The following is a 20,859-nucleotide window of genomic DNA, read 5'->3' on the forward strand; positions in this document are numbered from 1 at the left end:
GAACAGCAGCCAGTGGGGGCTGGGTGCCTGCTTTGTACCAGGTGTTTATGTGTACCACGCGTTTAATCCCCTCAATTGCCTCTTGCCTGATTTCATAAGGGCCGCCTTTCCAAGGTCCTTTTGCCAACAGGGTGGCGAAGCCAAGACTAGAACCCAGGTCTGTAAGAGCCTGAAGTTTATTGGGTTTCATCACACTTCAGCCTTTAGGAATTACATTGCTTCAGTTAACTATGTAGACCATCCCCCCCCCCCCCAAATCCCCCCCTCCCCCCCACCGCTGCCTTCGCTGTCAGCAGCCATGGAGGGAGGTTTTTCTGGAACAGATACATGTCTCCCCCATACAGCTTAGGACCCTCCAGGAGGCTTTGGGGGGTGAAAGGGGGGATCCTTAGCATCCACAATCTGAACATCATTTTTAATTTTCACAAATATTCGCATGGCAACATTTAACCTTCTAGAAGAAGAGGAAGAAAAAAAAAAAACAAACCAAACCTCCAGAGGCACAGGTGTCTGGGGAGCGTCTTTTCTGCGGTGCTATCTCGGGTTCAGGTGTTGGAATAAATGAACCCGAGCGCACCGGCCCCCCTCCCTGGAAGGCTGTTCTCAGGCTCCTTTGTTTGGTTTATGTATAGCCATCAATGCATCATTCTTTCTGCTTCAGCTGTTTGAGAATCCCATCTTCTCTATTGATTTCCCACAGAACGTTTACTGCTCTCCAAGGTGTGACCTGTACCTCTAGCTAATTTATTTCTGTCATGGCTGTAGGATTTAGGAATGAAGGGGGAGGGGAGGTGGGGAGGAGTGGGGACTGGAGGGAGGGAGGGTCGGGAGAGAGTGATGTGTCCAAGATGTGGGAAGTAAATTCAGCATCCGAGCCCCCGACAGGCACGCCTGCGGCTCTGGAGGGCAGTTCTATGCACACAGCGAGGGGACTTTGTTTGAAAATCTGCTCAGCACGATGGAAGCTCAGCCGCGGGGTTTCAGAAGGCCAGGAATTATAGCAGGGCCCCATGGGGATGGAAAAGCAACGAAAGAATGTGTTTGAAAATAACGTCTTGACTGTTCAGGAGCCCGTCACCATATTGAGCAGTATGTGGTCGGTTTTTCTTCTTTCTTTCTTTCTTTTTTTTTTTTTAATGAAATGATGGAAAACTCCTACTAGGGTCAGGGAGGCGACTAGTGAAGTCATATTCTCTTCTTCATTATGGGATTTTCAACAACGGGGCATTCATGTGTCAGTCCCTGCCACTGTGATTATAGTGACTGACATGTCAGATATTAAATCAAACCACTTTAACATAAACCTCCCTTGCCCTCCATGCCTAGAACACACCAAGTGACCCTTTCCAGGGCCTGATTTTACCAGAGAATGATTCGAATGTCTACTTCATTCCTGCCCCCCACCCCCCCAACTGTGGAGCAACTTCTGTCTTAGAAAATCTGGATGTCGATTATTTATTATTTTTGCCTGGATAATGACTCACGTTTGTTAAGGGAGTAGATAAGTCATATTTGAAGAGGGCTTGAGAGTTCTCAAGACCTTTTTCATATATGTTATTTTATTTCATTTCCACAGCAATGCTAAGGTATTGTTTTTTTCTGTGCATAATCGAAGAAATGCTGGCTCATCAGCCAGCTTGTTACCTGCCAAGGTCACGTGGCTAATCAATAGCAAATACGAGATTCAAGTCTAGGGCTTCTGCCTCCAGATTTAGTTTGTATTACGTGACACCTCAGAAGTTCAGAGCCCACAGTTCTTTACCAAGATCACCCACTGAGTAGTAGAAGCTGGGCTGTAAGAGGCATGAGGACCCAACCACTTAGAAAGACACTAATGGGGTAAATCAGAACTGAACGAAACATACAGGCTTTGATGTGTCCACTCATAGGATTTATGCCTACGGTCAGTCTATCTGAGGTATGAGAAAGCTTAGGAAGGAGGGTAGAACATTCACTAGTGACCATTTTCTCTCTCCTTCTCATGTACCAGCCTCCAGCCCCACCCCAATGTACATGCGGGTTCTCTCACTCTTTATAGGCAATAAAATAAAGTAAGTCATCTCCACATGTGTGATCATTAATTATAATGTATCCTGGGCTGGGGATTAGAATAGCAACTCATTGTGAGGCTGGCTGATGAAGTTCATGTCTATAAATGCCAGACTTTCTGAGAACCTCTTCCTTTTTCACAGTGTAATGTATAAAGGGCTCCTGTGATGTTAGTTGGAGAACAAGATGGCGGGGCAGGGAGGTCTTTCATCATTGGAGCCTAGGCTACCAGTAACTGTCTAACCCTGGGGAAGAGCAGGGTTCGCCTGCCATGATGGCTGGGCAAATCTTCTCAGCACCCACCTTGGAGCCTGAAAGAGCCTCCGAGCTTCAATCAGGAGGCACCGGACTTGAGCCACTCCATTTTTTTTTTTTTTTAAGATTTTATTTATTTAATTGACAGACAGAGATCACATAGTAGGCAGAGAGGTGGAGGAAGCAGGCTCCCTGCTGAGCAGAGAGCCGGATGCGGGGCTCGATCCCAGGACTCTGGGATCATGACCTGAGCTGAAGGCAGCGGCTTAACCCACTGAGCCACCCAGGTGCCCCGAGCCACTCCGTTTTTAAAAAAATTGTGGCATGACAGTGTCATGGAAAGTCTTCTATCCTGAGGAAATACTTGGAATTAAAGAAGAAGGGATAATCTTGTAGATAAATTTAAAAAGTCCAGTGTGTAGGAATAAAAAGTAACTGTAAATATCACTGGAAAACTGATGTTACTTTGGTCTGGCAATGTCTGGTCTTTCAAAAGAAACTTGACTCTCTTCCTCTCTATGTGGCTGACTACATTCCCGCCAACTCTGAGGTAACCTTTGTCTCGGAACTTAGGATTTTGAGAAGGGATGAATGAGCCACAAAATAAGTTGGCCTGAGGTGGCCTGTTGTTACAGAGAGAACTCAGGACTCACAGATTTTTTTGAAAGGCGTGCATCTGAGTACTTGTTCCACAACTTATTAGCTGTGTGGCTATGGCATTTAATTGCCATAATTAATTTCTGCATCTGTAAAATGGGTATATTAATATCTACCCTAACTCACAGGGTTGTTGCATGAGCCTCAAGAGACAATGGGTGCTAAGATGTTTTGTAAACTCAAAAGCACTGTGCTGGAAAGAATTTGTCAGGTATTATTTTGAGTTCTTAAAACATATGGACAACTGGTGTTATCTCATTTATCTCTGACATGTATCATCATGACATAATGTTCCAGCATGTTTCTATTTAATATTAAAACTTATTTGAGGCTATGATTTGGAGTCAACCTACAGTTCACCACTAAATGCCAAACACACACCTTGTACCTACTCTGTTCTGTGTCTCCCCACACTAACTAAATCTCCTGCCTCTTTGCTCTGAGAGTATGTTCAACTCCCGCACCTGGCCCTGTACTTCTTTGGAGGTTTGCCTGGGAACCTCTTTAATATAAGCACCCTCATTAGGAGACACCATCTTATGGCTCCTGGAATTTCTGTAAGTATTGGAGCAAAGTGCTGTGGGGAGGGGCTGGGCAGTGTGCAGGGGGCACCACTGTGGGGAAGGGGGGCTGAGCTTCAGACATTTCCATTCTCAGCTTGGAACGTGGTGTGTTGTAAAACTAACAGAATACATAAAGATTAAGTCTGAATGTAAGAATGATGTGGTTTTGGTACCTGATGGGTTAGGTTTTTGGTGGGCTAATGTGAGAACCTACAAGCCATTTATACAACTGGGAAATGCTTTGCTGGGAAAATGCCTTATGAATTACAAGGACTGACTTCAAACATACATTCAGAGCTCAGCTTGGTTATGACTTGAGGCTTTTCTTGGTCTGAATGTATGGACCTGGCTTCCAAATTTAATTTGTAGAAGTATTTTATAATCCGTGAGATGAGAAATGTCTTGGTTAGTGTGGGTTGCTGAGTGACCTCTGATGCTGGGTGACTGGAGAGGGAGGGAGGAGGACCAGTCCTGCTTCTGCCATTTACCTGCTGTGACACTGGACAGCCACTGAAGCTCTTTATGTCCTGGCTTCCTCACCTATAAAATAAAGATGATGATAATAGTTCTCTATCTACAGGGTTGTTGTTAGACATTGTTCATAGAATATAGCAGTTACACAAAGAGACCTGTGACACACTTAGTGCAGCATTTTTTTTAAAAAGACTTATTTGTTTGAGAGAGAAAGAGAGTGGGGGCAGAGGTAGAGAACCTCAAGCAGTCTCCCTGCTGAGCACAGAGCCCTACACAGGGCTTGATCCCAGAACCCATTAGGTCATGACCTGAGCCAAAATTCACAAGTTGGATGCTTAACGGATTGAACCACCCAGGTGCCCTGACTTAGTGCAGGATTAACACTCCTTTCTATTTTGTTGAACAAGAAATGACTGGCTTCTGAGCAAGGACTCTTTACAGTGTGTTAATTGAGGGTAAGATGTTCAGACAGTACTGAAGATCAAAAATTACCTACGCTGTTGGTGGGAATGCAAGCTGGTGCAACCACTCTGGACAACATGTGGAGGTTCCTCAAAAAACTGAAAGTAGAGCTACCCTATGACCCAGCGATTGCACTACTGGGTATATATCCTAAAGATACAAACGTGGTGCTCCGAAGGGGCACGTGCACCCGAATGTTTATAGCAGCAATGTCCACAATAGCCAAACTGTGGAAAGAGCCTAGATGTCCATCAACAGATGAATGGATAAAGAAGATGTGGTATATATGCACAATGGAATACTATGCAGCCATCAAAAGACATGAAATCTCTTGCCTTTTGCGACAATGTGGATGGAACTAGAGGGTATTATGCTTAGTGAAATAAGTCAATCAGAGAAAGACAATTATCATATGATCTCCCTGATATGAAGAAGTGGAGATGCAATGTGGGGGGGTTGAGGGGGGGTAGGAAAAGAAAAAATGAAAAGATGGGATTGGGAGGGAGACAAACCATAAAAGACTCAACCTCAAAAAACAGACTGAGGGTTGCTGGGGGAGGGGGGATGGGAGAGGGTAGGGGGGATATGGACATTGGGGAGGGTATGTGCTATGATGAGTGCTGTGAAATGTGTAAACCTGGCGATTCACAGACCTGTACCCCTGGGGATAAGAATACATTATATGTTTATTAAAATAAATAAATTAATTAATTAAAAAAATTACCACAAATACTTTATATATGGATAAGGAGTTGACAAAATTGTCTTAGAGACACACAATGAAATACTATTCAGCCATAAAAAGGGAGGAAGCACTGGAACAGGCTACAATGTACATGAACCTTGAAAACATACTAAGTGAAAGAAGTCAGTCACAAAAGGTCATGTATGGTGTAATGGTACTTATATAAAATACCCAGAAGAGGTAAATACATAGAAACAGAGAGCAGATTGGTGGTTGCCCGGGTCCAGGGGGAGAGGGATATGGGGAGTAGCAGTGTAATTGGTATAGGGTTTTCTTTTGGAATGATAAGAATGTATTAGAATTAGATGAACACAGCATTGAGAATGTGCTAAATATGAATTGTTCACTTGAAAATGGTTAATTTTTATGTACATTTTACCTCAGTCAAAAAAATGCTTCCCCCCACCCCCCCAAAAAACCAAACCCACACCTGAATAATTTTACTATATAGGAAGCCCTCCTGACTCTTTATATAATCTTGGTCATTTGGTGAGCTTTGTGAAGGAAGTCTCCCTGACTTCCCTACTTTTTTATTTTTCTGACTTGGTTTCCTGTATCTCTAAGAGTACTCAAGTTCTATTTGAGGCACTTCTTTCATTCATTCACTTGGTGTCAAAGAGAATGATAATTAATGTGTGATCCAGGGCAGGGGACACAAGCTGGCACTGCTGTGTAACTTTGGCAAGCATCGCAACCTCTCTGGTCTTAGGGAGACGTCAACTAGATTACTTCTTGGGACTTTCAGTTTCAAAGTGCTAGATTTAAGAAATGAGCAGTGCATTATTAGGTTTCCTTTAAGTATTCTGCCAGTTAATTTCTCTGATTCTTTTACTTTGAATTCATTTATCAAACCTAGCTAGACAGACAGAAAAAATATAAATTATGCTTTGAATTAGCCTCTTTTTTTTTTTTTCATTAAACCTCATTAATAAGGAGAAAAATTCATCTCCATATCTGTGGTAAAACTACTTTGACTGCAGGAAACTTTTCTTCATGTTTTTTTAAGATAAAAATGCCCAAAGCATGAAATTGATATACTTTTAAGGTTTGAAAAGCATCAGAAAGGATTTTTTATCGTTAATTATAATACGTATCAGAAGATAGACACAGCAATAACTTAATAGCTGATCAGAACACCATCTTCAAGGGTCATTTAACATTTCCATGATAAATTGTTATTTTTAGAAGCTTATGTAACCAAACAAAGAATGTGTTCTTGGCTATGGCCATGAAGACAAGTTATTATCGTGGGAGGGACAAAGGAATCTGAGAGGCCCATGAGAGACGGAGCCAATTGCAGAGGACATTTTATAGAGCGCTCTCTCTCTTTAGTCTCCCATTTTCTGCAATCAGAATAATGCCGTGCGTTTCAGGGCCATTTTCATTTTTGAAGTGCTCTTTCATCATTAGTTAATAAATACTCATCAATGAATTTTCTTCCTCGTCTTGGAAGTTGGAGTAAAAAGAAAGATAATCGCTTTCTATTTCGTAAGTATTATTCCCTTTGGGGCTTCCCCTCTTGTGCTTTTAATGGAAACGTAAGAAATAAATGATACCTATTCATTTGAAAGGACCAAGGACTCCCATTCCTTCCATATAGAGCACCTGGAAATTTACCGCGGAAATTAAGGACCTTCAGCAACTACCCAACTATGGTAACAGAAGGCACGTCTGTCTCCCATTACCAAACTCTGAACTATGTAGTGTCTCTTGAGGACAGGGAACTGGAAAGAGACCTTGGGGCGGGGGGGAGTCTTCATCAGGGAGATGAATACAGTAGAGTTGAGCTGGGAGGAAGTGGTCTCTGTCTGAGTGTGGGTTTCCAGTGACCTTCATATCTCTGATCTCTAGGGCCAAAGGGTACGGTTTTTGAATTTTCTATTCTTTTGTATTATCCGTACTTCTCCCCTGTATCATCTTAGTTCCATTTAGACTTGGCTACGATTTTCCCAGTTTCTGCTGTGGTGAATTGCACTACGCATACTTAAACTGCTCCTAGACCCTAGCTGCACGTGGCTGGGGAAGGGGGTTGAGGGAAGATGATATATAGCATGAGCTATGTCTTACTGGGTTTTTGCTGTCTTATAGTTTATAGTAGTGTTATCCAACAGGCCCACAACACAAATGTGAGCCACATGTCTAATTTTAAATTTTATGGTAACTGCATTAAAAAAGTAAAAATGAACAGGTGAAATTAATTTTAATAATACATTTTATTTAACCCAGTGTATCCAAAATATTATCACTGCCATATGTAATCAATATAAAAAGTGAATGAGATATTATCCCTTTTTTTAACCAAATTAATGAATTTTGATGTGTGTTTTATACTTACAACGTGTCCGTATGGACTAGCCACATTTCAAGTATCAACAGCTACATTTCATATGGCTGGTGGCCATTCCTTTGGACAGTACAGGCCTATAGGTATGGGTAGACAATATTTTAACATGTATTTTCAAATGAAAAAGCATTTTGAGTTATTTATAACAAAGTCAAATTCTGATGTAAATTACCTTAAGGTTGTCAAGTAAAGTATCTCTTGCTTTTTCAGGGATGGGAAGAAGTGAAAGGGTCCCCACAGAGACAGTGTTAATATATATTTTCTGAAAACTATGGTTCACTCTGGCAGTTATGCTCAGTATTGAGATTAACAGTAGCATGAATGAATCATGGTCTCTTCCTCCTCATTTTGCTCTATGTTTTGCTGTACCTTAAGCTCTAATATACCTGAACCAAGCAACGACAAGACTGTCCATTTCAGATAGTAGTTAGGATTTGACCGTGTTTGATTTGAGCCAATCCTGTGGCAGCCGCCCTGTAAACGGTTCTCACATTCTCTTAGTTTTTCGTGTCAGCATCCCCCAATATAATCTTCTGTGCTTCTTTGTATGTGTTTGTGTTCTCATGAAGAAAAAGGCTTCTGCTTCTATTGTAGCCTCTCATCTCAGCTCAACTGAAATCATTCTAAAGGGCAGCAGTCATGACTGAAGGAGACAGAGGCATCACGGTGGCTGCAGATCACATCCCAGAGGCCTGGTGCCCCATTCCTGGGCTAAAGACCTCTTTTTTTTTTTTTTTTTTTTTTTGAAAACAGCATCACAAGTATTTGGTCTATCGGTCCTTCCATCAACTGAAACTTCAGTCATTGGCACTCTTACATATCTACAGTGGAACAATAATTAATGTTGGTAATTATTTATCTTTGAACGTTGACCATGAGCAAAGCACTGTGGCAGGTGCTATGAGGGATATAAGAAATTGGTGGCCTCCTCCCTTGTCCCCAAGGCACTTAGCCTGATGGTGAAGAGAAGTTTGGTACACGGAGTCCTAGTCAAGCTTTTAAAGTGTTAAGGCAGAAATATCAGCAGGGTATTCCAATGACCCCGATGTTCTGCAAGATACAGTGAACAAATAAATATTTGCCAAGGCCCCATTCCAAGCCAGGAGATTTCCCAGATTCCAGTAACAATGAAGATGAAGACATGGTTTCTCTTTCTGAGAATCCACTAAACTACTGTGAGATGGGGGTAAGGAGCGGCCACCTACCATGTCCTTTGAGATATGATACAATAGGGAACTAGAACTCCGGAAATGCAGAGGAAGGTGAGACTAAGACCTCTAGTCCAAGGTGGGGTCAGATCTTCACAAGGCAATGATGACAGGCTGGTTTTCAAAATAGTTCCCTGGCAGGAAAGGGAGGGAAAGACAGGGGCAAGAGTGAAGGCCAAGGCATTTTGGGGGCTGCTGAGCCCTGGAGAAAAGTCATACTTAAGTGAGCTGTGTTCTCTTAAAGCCATTGGATTCTCTCTTAGGATACTTGATTCAAACTCTGCCTGTGATGTGTTCTCTACAGTTCTTGGATGTTTGAAAAATTATTGTAAGTTACTAAAGATGGATCGTTTAATTTTTCACATTTATTTAAAAAGTAGCAAGCACATCAAGGGCTGTTAGTTTAATAACTGTAATAGAGAGGTGCCATGTCATGGGGCTTCAGTGCTGACTCTGGGAGAAAGGCTACCCGGATTCAAATTCCAACTCAGTGCCCCAGTTCCAACTCTGCCCCCCAACTCCAACTCTGCTACTAACCTCTCAGTACTTCAGCTTCCTCATCTGGAAACTGGGAAATAATAACAGCACTTGCTTCAAGGGCGATTATTAGTAATACAATGAGTTGAGATTTGGAAAGGACAGAGGTGAGTGTCTGGTTCATGGTAAGGATCCTAAATGTTTGTTAAATCTAATGATGGTGGTATGTAAAGTGTTAGGGCCTAGCAAAAGCAAACAGCTCTCTGTGTGATTGGCATGTGATCAGAGAATTGTTGATTTGGGTTTCGTAGAAAATTTTTTTGAAGGAACGGCTTTGCTTGTAGTCTAGCTAGTCTGAAATCAGCCTGTGGTGTATACCGCTGAATGCAGACTACAGCTGACGTATTTGCAGTAGAATTGTATAAGCTTTTTTTTTTTTTTTGGTACATACTAAAATGCATTTAATTGCTCTAAATACCTAAATTTTCTGCTTTGAAGAACTTGCATATGAAATATCTGGAAACACAAGTTGCTTCTAAGGGAATATGTGTACATTAATATTGGATCATATATGAAAATACCACTTTTGTCAGTAAAAGCAGAGTGTTGTCATATTATAATGAGTGGTTGCTTTGCGTTCGTGTAAAAATTGCTTATTAAGAAAATTCCAAATAGGCATTGAAGGAAAGAATTGTCCACTGTATATCTATCACATATTCATCGTTTAGATTTTAACTATTTTATTGGTTTAACGTATTTTAAAGGAAATCCCAGAAATCATGGCATTTCAACCCCCGAATATTTGGTTGAACATTTAGAAAGTATATTTTCTTATACAACCACAGTGCCATCCACCCACAATAATCTTTCTTTGCTATATTCCATCCATATTCAAATTTTCCCATTTGTCCCCAAGTGGCTTTTTGAGTTAATTTGTTTGAATCAAGACACAAACAAGGTCTATTCAGTGCCTCTTATGTTTCTTTTAATCTAGGATGGTCTGTGATCCTGTGTTAGTTTGAAAGAGTTTTATTATGTGATGGGCTCTAGGTCTGAGACCTGTACGGGCCAGGTGTTAGGTGGTTGTCTAATTCACCTTAGGTAGAAAACCTTTGGCCAACACACTAAAAGAGTAATTCTTTTCCCACAAGTTTTAATTCTAATTGCATGTATTCTAGGCACCGAGCGAGGCACTGAAGGCCCAGAAATGAATGAGATGCAGCCCTTGGGCTCAGCAATCAGGCAGAGTTTCTGCCCTATGACCCATCAGAGTCAGAGTCAGAGGGAGACCCGACCTTGATGCTGAAGGGGGAGTGTGGCTGCCTCCAGGGAAGCTGTTGGCATGTAGTGCTGCAGACTCGTGGTCAGGGCTTTTCTTTACAGTGTTAGAATATTCCAGATAACTGAAAATGCTGGAGATTTTATAGCCCCATTGCAGAAGTACCTAGGGATTAGAGACAGGAGATCCTGGGGTCTGCCTTTTGTCCTAACACCCTGTTCTCTAGGGACATCCTGTCTGATGTTTCATTCCTCGGTGAGTATAAATTGTGTTGAATCTCCACAAATATGCCAAGCACTGGATGGCATTTGAGAAACAGTTAATACCTCCCAGGAAGTAGAATTCTTAAGACAGCACATATAGAAAAGAAAAATTCCCCTTAGATCTTTGCTTTAAATATGTCTTCGAATTTGAAAGGAATTCCTGAAGGTGGTCAGTTTACAGGGAAGAAAGGAAAAAGCTTTTTTCCTTAGGAACATGTGTTTTAGGGAGAAAGCATATTCTGAACACCTGAGGGGGCCCAGGGGAACGTGGAGAGGTGACTGTCGGGTGGGAAGGTCTCTGGACTGACACATAGAAATACCTGGGGTTGCTTCTTAACTCATCACTTACTGGCTACTTGAATGTGAGCAGGTCTTTGAACTTGTTTGAAGTCAGTTTTCTGATCTGTAAAATGGGCATAATAATGACTTTTCCTTCTGAAAGAGGGGGAATAAAAGATGATGGTTTTGAAACTTTCTGTATTTTCATCCCTCCTTATAGATAGGAAAGCAATATTGTTCTAGCTGTCTCTGGAGGAGGAAACTTCTCTGAAAGTTTTGGAAGGACCGTTATGAGAGTGCTGTGTCGATCAGAGGATGGCCAGCCAGGGTCTTTGGAATTCTGAATGAAGAATAGTTTAAAACCATTTATTTAGTTCCAGAATAAAGAATGAAGGGAATGGGGCACCTGGGTGGCTCAGTGGGTTAAGCCTCTGCCTTCGGCTCAAGTCATGATCTCAGGGTCCTGGGATCGAGCCCCGCATCGGGCTCTCTGCTCAGCGGGAAGCCTGCTTCCCCACCCACCCCCGCCTGCCTCTCTGCCTACTTGCGCTCTCTCTCCCTCTGCCAAATAAAGAAATAAATAAATAATCTTAAAAAAAAAAAGAATGAAGGGAATACTGGGACATTTAAAAAAATGATATAACTTTATCGCAATCTCTATTCATGTAGTAGCAAGGTTAAAGTTAAATTACCTTTATAGACACCTAGTTAGGCTACATTCATCAAATGGCAGTGTTAATTAGTAGAACTTCTGCTTCAGTATAAAATAGGGTTATAATATTGAGAAGTTGGTTTATAGAATATAGATATGAATTGGATAGATTGCTGGCTCTTCTATAAAGTGGAGAAGACAGTGGATTGCTGATTATATAGTCAAGTGATTATTTGCATGGAAGTCATGACTTAAATGCTAGTGTGAGAGGGGAGCAGATTGGGCTATTTGACCCATGTATGCTGGTTTGGGGGGTCAGTGGGGCAGTGAGAGAACTTTGGGAGGTAATGGGAGGAAGATAGATCCTAGAACCAGAGGAAAGTTTGAAAAATATTAATATAACGAGCAAATATCCTGCAGCACCTTAAAACTAAGCTGGGGAACCAGTTTTGTTTTGTTAGCATTTGGGGTGCTCAGCCTATGATGTGTCACATGGCCATGTGAACTTACATTGATGCCATCCCCCTTGTATGTTCTAGGCATCCTTGGGTGGTCAGTAAACAAAGCAAACATTTGCTAATTTGCTCTAAAGAGCAGTTTCGGAAGCTCCAACAGAAAGCCATTGAATGAGAGAATGAAGGTAGAGGGTAAAAAAGCATCAAGTAAATGGAGTAGTGAAATTCAGAGTAACAAAGGATTGCTTATCTAACAGCACGTAGCAGGCCTTTGTTTTAAATATTTTGTTTATTTTTCAGAGAGAGAGTGTGAGCAGGGGGAGTGACAGGTAGAGCAAGAAGCAGGCTCCCTGCTGAGCAGGGAGCCCGATGTGTGGCTAGATCCCAGGACCCTGAGATCCTGACCTGAGCCAAAGGGAAATGCTTAACCTGCTGGGCCACGCAGGCATCCCTCAGGCATTTGTTTCAGTGTTAATTGTGCCATCCAAAATAAGGGATCATTTAAAAAATTGAGTGCATCATGACTACAGCACATCTCCATGATAGCAACTACCATTTCTATTTCTTACTGTTGTCTATTTTTGTATCATACATTGTATTTACTGAGCATCTACTATGTGGAAGCACACTGCAGTGCTGGGCGTATGCGAAGGAATGTTTCATTAGCTGATGACAGAGTAAGCTCAAGCAAGATAAAACTGAGCAGTAACCAGGAGTTAGTAATTCCTAAGGCATTAGTGACAAAAACCATTTCAGATGAATGGGAAGTGGACTGACCCAAGTAGTTTTTGTTGCTTTTTTTCTGGCAGTTGGGTTGTCACGGATATGCTCAGACCTCCATCCAGTTCCGCACTGGGAGTTTTGAGGTTAGGTAGAGACCAAGAGGTGTGAGTGGGCAGCTACTCCTTCCCTTCTCTGGGACGTACACACTTTCTTTAGATCTCCTTGATAGATCTGTAACCAAATGCCTTGAAGACACGATCTTGAGACCTTCTGAATAGAGTAGAATCCCCATGAGGGCAGGACTAGGTCTGTCTGCATTTCCGGTTCCTCACACTGTGTCCAAAACAGAATGGGAATTCAGTTGATTAAAAAAAACACACACTGGGGCACCTGGGTGGCTCAGTGGGTTGAGCCGCTGTCTTCGGCTCGGGTCATGGTCTCAGGGTCTTGGGATCGAGTGCCGCATCGGGCTCTCTGCTCAGCGGGGAGCCTGCTTCCCTCTCTCTCTCTCTCTCTGCCTGCCTCTCTGTCTACTGTGATCTCTCTCTGTCAAACAAATAAATTAAAAAAAAACAACAACACACACTTGAGCGCCTGGGTGGCTCTGTGGGTTAAAGCCTCTGCCTTCGGCTCAGGTCATGATCCCAGGGTCCTGGGATCGAGCCCCGCATGGAGCCCCGCATGGAGCCCCGCATTGGGCTCTCTGGTCGGCAGGGAGCCTGCTTCCCCCTCTCTCTCTGCCTGCCTCTCTGCCTACTTGTGATCTCTTTCTGTCAAATAAATAAATAAAATCTAAAACACACACACACACACACACACACACACACACACACACACTTGTTGGAGAATGGTCTTCCCTGAAGCAAAAAATTTCTTTGAAGCTTAAATGCATATCGTAAAATTCTGAGGCCATCAGTTAAGTCTGAAAAAGATTTGGAAATGAACCCTTTTTGAATCATTGCGTTCCTTCCAACAGACGGGATCCCCCCATCACGAAAGCATCCACGCGCGTTATGTCTACACACATGTGCCCACACAGACTCCCTTCTCTCTACTTTTGGGTCCTCAGATCTTTGTGATCTAGTTTAGAAAAAGACGTTAGAAAAGTGACACGAATTGGAAGTTGTACGTTGCAGGTTTTAGGCCTTAAAAGACCGTGTATCATTAGAGAAATAAATCCGTGCTTCTGAGATTGCCTGTAATTTTGTTTTGGCAAGTTCTTCCTGTCTTTTTGCAGCTCTGTCTCTTCCTTAGAGGGATCTTTAAGTTCTATCCATCATCTCATTTACTGAAATGTACCTCATTTGGGAATGAGAAAGTTTTGGCATAGCTGAGAGCTTTTAATGGAAATAGGAGAGAAGATGACTCTGACACGTATAATACCTTCAATGTGTTTCCATATATTGCACGATCTCTGATGCGTTACCCAAGATACATAACGACAGATGGGCCGAAGAGAAGGAGGAACACGCTCCAAGCAGGGATTTCTTTAGAAACCAGCCCTCCTTCCAAGGTGCTTTGAGCTATTCTTAGCAATTGGGGTTCAACACTTTCACCCCCAACAGAAGCAGGTTTCTGCCAACAGGCTGCCTGTGGGAGCTCTGTTGCCTAGCATTTTGCTCCAAACAAGAGTCAAGCCAGGTAGTATAGTCTTGGAGAAACCTAGAGCCAGAGGATTGAGCCCCTGTTTTCAGCAGCGGGACTGTGGTCAAGTTCTTTGACTTCTTCGAACCTGGGATTGTTGCATCATGCACTGGGGCTGAGGAGTGGTTTCTGTTCCCTTCCAAACTCTGAAACAAAACTATGAGAAAATTTTTAGGGAACGGTGGGGATTATGAGAATTTCCCTGTTCTTTGCAACTATCTTTTTTACACATCGAGAGTGGAAATAATTAGGAAGGAGGTTTCTTTTCCCTTCTTATTTTATCCAAATCTCATCTAATCCCTTGATGGCTCAGAATTTCCTCAAATGCAAACGGCACACTCCAGAATAATGCAGAATTTTGGAGGGAGGGGAATAAGCAGCGATGCGTTTTGACCAGATATTATGGGATTGGGAAAATTTAAAAACCACCTACATGAGAGTATAGACTCTGTAACGTGAGCCATACTTTACGCCGCGGTCATTCTCAGATCATCTTTTTCCTTCTCTTATTTTTTTCTACCCTGTGTGATCCATGTGATAATAGATCTGAATCTTTGGAATATTTAATACGTTCTCTTTCTTAACCATGTTCCATTTCCATTAGCTTGAGCTATTTATCAGAGTATGCTTTTTTTATAATCATTTTTTTTTTTTGGACTTGCACACAATCTAGTTGCCTGTTTTCACCACACCCATACATTGTGCTGACAGAGCCTTGTTTTTTGTTTTTTTTTTCAGCATAGTTTTCCCATTTGGGGCGTGTGCTTGTTATTGTAGTAAGATAGATAACATACCTACGTAAAGACGTACTTGGGCCAAACACGGAGTGTATTCCCAGATGTACGGCAGGCTGGAGGGGAAGGATCTGAGAGGTCTTTGGAGCTAGTGCCTTAACTTTGCAGATGAGGCCAGAGGGACTTAGGGAACTAAAGTGCCTGGGGGTCCGAGACCTCGTGACTCATCAGGGCGCTGGGTTAGGTTAAGGTTCTTAACTGGAAATAACTGGGACCACTGGAAGTACAGAAAATTAAACCTATTATCTTGCTTCTCTGAACCAAGAAGAACATCCTTTGAGTTGGGAGCATGTTATCCTACAGCAGATTGGAAATCAGAAGCTATCTCTCCGTAACAGGTAGCTCTACAGGGTATTCAGTCTCTTTTAAAGGCGTACAGTAGAATGACTCTAAGTAAAAACATTTTCCTGTCTGGCATCCTTAACATGCCGACCGTGCTGAACGCTCCCGAAAGCCTGCTGAATACCTTCCCTCCTCTGCCTCCTAACCCAGCTTCAACACCCATCGCAAACATATTATTAGCTGTTTTCAGCTGGCTTTTGTTCCGATCTGATCTTAGCCCATCTCTAAATGCTTGGCTTGGCAGCCTTAAACTCCATTCTTCCTGTGGGTCTTAGACCTGGTGTTTGGCCTTGGTCTCTATGGAGTTCGGGTATTGATCGGTTTAACAGATGAGCTGCAAGTCTGAACTCGCAAGGGGAGGGCGGGGACTGGACTCTTCATCCGGCGCTTGATCACAGAATCACAGGGACAACATGTGATGACACAGGGAGGCTTCCCTGTGTCAGGGACCAAGGAGTATGTTCTGAACAGATTGCCTGCATTGGGAATACGGTCCTCCACCAATACCAGTGAGATGCATGGAACTTTTCTCCAAGGAATACTGCACCACCTGTCCACAACTTGCCATCTTAGGATCAAGAATTCAACATTCCCTGACTCTTACCTCATCTTCTCCACTGACCTTATTGCCCATACCTGTCCTCTTGCTTTTCTGCCTAGGCATATTAGCCATCTTCTCTGACTGGGGTTTCCCTTCTGGCTTTACCTTTGTTTCTCCTGTTCAGTATGATCACCAAGCTGTCAGGTGATAATCTCTTCTTTCCCTTCCAGAAACTTTCCCATGACACTTCCCATTCAAGTGATATTTTACTCTACTCCTTTCGGGTAGATTCAGGAAAATGGATAAGTTATTCCTTAATCTAATAAACTGTGGATATTCTTTTGTGTTGTGTGTGTTTATGCGTGCATGCATGTGAGTGTGTATGTGTGTTTAAACACAGCTGCAGAATAGTGATTTAGACCGGCAGACTCAGTGCGGAGTAGTGGACAAAGACCTTGGCAAAGATGGGGAGACCTGAATTCTGTACCTAGCTTTGCTAGTAGCCATTGCTGTGTGACAAAGGACAAGTCACAGCCTCTCTGAAATCTTAGCTGCAAATCGCCAAGTTGAATCATTAGACACTGGGGTCTTTTATAGATTTGGTCTGTACAAGATAGACCAACTTAGCTTGGATTTGGGATACCATATGTGTGGGAATTCATTGTAGCAATCTCTTAGATTGGCTTGCTTATCTATCAGTTGCAGTGGTTTGGGGATACCTGAAAGATTGGTTCATTTGAAGGAATTGTACATGTTCATAGCTTGTAAGTAAAGGGAAAGAGACAGAGAGAACACCCAAAGGAAATACATCATTAGCTATTATTTAAGCTATTTTGCTTCCATCTGTCTGATACTGTTGACATGACTTCCTGAGAAAATACTCTTTCTATAACGTTTGACTGACATGGGTTATATTTTTGTTTAAGATATTTTACTCTTCTCACATAAACCAATTAACTGTCATATTTTATCTTTCCAGGAGTATCCAAATATAAGGTTGGCTGACAGCCAGTTTGTTAAGTCCTAGAGGATAATAGCTCATTGTCTATAAAGAGCCTTGTTTTAATGTTTCTTGTCAATTCTGGCAGTCCTTGTGATGCAGAAGATATTTATAAGGCTGGGAGGAAAGGTCATGTGTTGGGTGTGAGCTGCGCTGAGTAGCCCAAGTGATTTTATTTTTCCATTCAACAGCTCTTTGTTGCTGTAGATGACCAAAACTTGACTCCCTTTTCACTCTTCGCTGAAAATTTTACCATTGTCTGAGAGCTTTGAGACCTGACTTGCTGAATAGTTTGCAATGGCCCACTGCAATCTTAGCTATACCTTAAAAATATAAATAAATAACAGGAAAATGAATTTAGTCCAATATGAGCCTTTGAATTCATAGGCAACAAACTTGGTATTAGGAGGCAACAATATCTTGATATATTAATGTTTCTGTTCAGTAAAACACTGACGTCCATATTTAAGAGGAAAAGCTGCTTTCAACAACTTCAATGAGAGGGCAATTTTCTTCATCTTAAAAAGTTCATTCAAACCAGCATATTAATGCTTTATGAGCAAATGAAGGGAGACTATAAGGGATTACGTTTCTTTTGAATTATACAAAGATGTAAAAAGCTTGAAGAGAAAGGACTTGATTCAAAGTAAATGTTTGTTGAACTGATTTATCAATCCTTTCTAAATGCTCTTGGATAAAAAAATTCTAATCTGAACTACTTTTTTTTTTTTTAATGTTGCTAAGCGTTCTGGAAGATGGCTTTGAACCTCGAATGAGCAGAGGTTTAACTATAATTTCTAGCCCTTGATAATTCCACTTGAGGCCAGGGATGCTACAACATTAGTGCAAGAAAGAATAGTAGTCAGTTAAGCATCATAGCACCTTAAGAAAAACGAGAACCACGTGACCAGCCTTCTGGGTTTTGAATCCACTTTGATCGCACAACTCAGTATTTGCCAAGTGCCTTCTATGAGCTGGCAGAAGGCTCCATGTTGCAGGTACGATAATAGAGGAGAGATGCATTTCCTGCTTTGGAGGAGTTTCCAGTCACATGGAATGGTCTGCCCAAAACTGAATATCATAAGACAAGTGTTCTTACCAGAGACAAGTAGGGCAGTTTAGGAATTCATAGAGCCTAATCAGGAAGGGCAGGGAAGACCCCTGGGGAAGGGGAGTCTAGTCTGAGCCCTGAGTGGTGAGTACGTGGTTCCAGGTGAAGGGTGACAATCAAAGATTATTCTTAGCAGCGGGAGCAGAATGGATGAAGGTCTTCAGGTGACAGAGAACAACCATGACTAGGAGCAGAGAGTGCAGAGGGGGGAGAAGTCTTACCTCAGCTGCTCTTTGTCACCATGGAAAGAGAGCGTTCCCTCAGGACCAGTGGTGTGTGGCTCTGTGCTGGCTGCCCACCAATTGCCCACCAATGGTTCCCTACTTGTAAAAAGTACTTTCATTTAAAAAATTTTCACACACATTATGTCATTTAATTTTCACAATGAACTCGTGAAGTAGATCACGTTATCCTGATTTTATGGATGAGGGTCAGGGTTACGGGACTTTTACCAAGATTACTTAATGACTAATGAGCTAGAACTGAGTCTCCCCCCACCCCCGACCCTTCTCCTCATCTCCGGCCTCACCTTCCTGATCGTGGTCACCATGTTGTTGAGCCTCTTCCATGGGTCAGATACCAGCAGGCACTCTCCCAGTATGGAGTCATTTAGTCCTTGCAACAATCAGAATCTTCTAGAAGGGTAGGGACCTGTGTTCTTTTTACTCCATCCTGTCTCCTTTTTCATAAAGAACAGGGCTCATCCTCTTCTGCCTTCTGTCACAGTTGGAGAAGATTGCTCTGTGGGGAGAAGAGAAATTTTTAATAAAAATTTCCTTTTATATGGAGACTATGGAGATATTCTATCTTCCAGATACTGTGAGTTGTATAACTGATCAAGTTTTCCTCTTTGATTGATGGCCAGCCAGCTTAGAGCTAACTTTGAACCCCATGTCCCCCTACAAATATATAGGTCTTTAAGGTATGTCTTTCTGTATTAGCCCCGTTCTTGTCTCCATTTTATGGTATTAGCCTTATTTTTTCTCCTTTTTCTCTCCCACATCTAGTTTGTCTTACCATTTCTGGACCAAAGCAGGATATAAATAATTAAAATGTAATTGAGTTACCTGAGCATAGCATAGAATTTAAGCTCTGTGCTTTGCTGTTCTCTGCGGCTGAGGATAGAATTTGCACCAGTCCACGTACTTTCACTCAGTCTCCCCTAGGACCCCAGCTCTCATTTGCAAGTTGCCAGTCCAGAATTTAGGGTGTGCAGGGAGCAGAGAATAGAGTCTTGGCTTATAGTCCTCCCCACATCTTTACAAATAACCTTCATTTAATCAGCCTTGTGTTTCTTTTGTCTTGAGTTCATTGTTCATTTACTCTTTGGGTTTGTCTTATCTTGTCTTCATAAATTGCAACAGATTTTTTTTTTTTTTTAAACAGAGAAGCTTAAGGAAGAATTCAAAGCTGTGACACGCTGTGTGCTTTCACCCCAGAAAATACAATATCATTTATCGTAATTTAGAATGAAGCGATGGGATTCTCTCCATAAGTGGAACATCAAAAATATACTCTATCTTGCGGAAAATAGGGAATTTCTTATAGATCTTGGAGATGGTTATTTAAATCTGTCAAATAGTAGGAGACTTGGGGCAAAGGGCAGTTTGGTATCAAGAACCTGGGGCCTCGAGCCACATCCAACCATGCCACTAATTTTGTGACTTCAGGCCGATGGCTTCATGGGTACTGTTTTCTTATTCTTGCTGATTAAAAGAGAACATGAGCTCTTTGTAGTCTTGTGAAGATTAATATGGTAACATGTAATTGCTTGGTAGAAAGCCTGATGCTCAGTAAGGGTTAGGTGTAATCATTAACCTGACTTCTGCTTATCATTGTATTTAAGCTTAGTTGTTACACCTTCTGGAAAGATTTTAATAGGAATAATAATTGTTACAGTAATCACCATGGGGTTATTTTATAAATATAAATATACACACACACATACAAACACAGAGTAGTCTATATATGTATATGTATATACATGTATATGGTGTATGTTCTGGACCTCTATACATAAATAATACATATGTATGTGTATATATGTGTGTGTCCATACACATGTATATATATATATGTGTATTATGTATGTATAGAGTTCCAGTGTTTTTGTTATTTCTGGCTGTAATTTTGCCATTTATAAGAGTTCACTTCCCATCTGCTTTTCTGGTCCCTCTCCCCTGCTCTATTTTCTTCTAAGTACATCTCGCCATTAGATTTATTGCATATTTAACTTATTTATTTACTGTTTGTCCCTGCCCTGCTGGAATGTCCATTACAAGAGGGTGTGGTGTGTATGTGTGTGTGTGTACCTGTGCAGGTTTTGTTCATACAGTAATTTCCAGCATCTAGAACATTGCCTGAAGTGCAGTAGTCACTCAAGTTTATATTGAGTCAATGCATGATCTTCAGACATCATCAAAATTTCATTAATACGAGTTTTGATGATACTTGAAAGAGAAAGGATATTTGGTTGGCCAAGGGTGGAAGCTCTTCCCAGTGGAAGGGGGTGCTTGAAAGGCCAAGGGAAGACATAGGTTTC

The sequence above is a fragment of the Martes martes genome (assembly GCF_963455335.1).
Source record: "Martes martes genome assembly, chromosome: 10".
Taxonomy (NCBI): Eukaryota; Metazoa; Chordata; class Mammalia; order Carnivora; family Mustelidae; genus Martes; species Martes martes.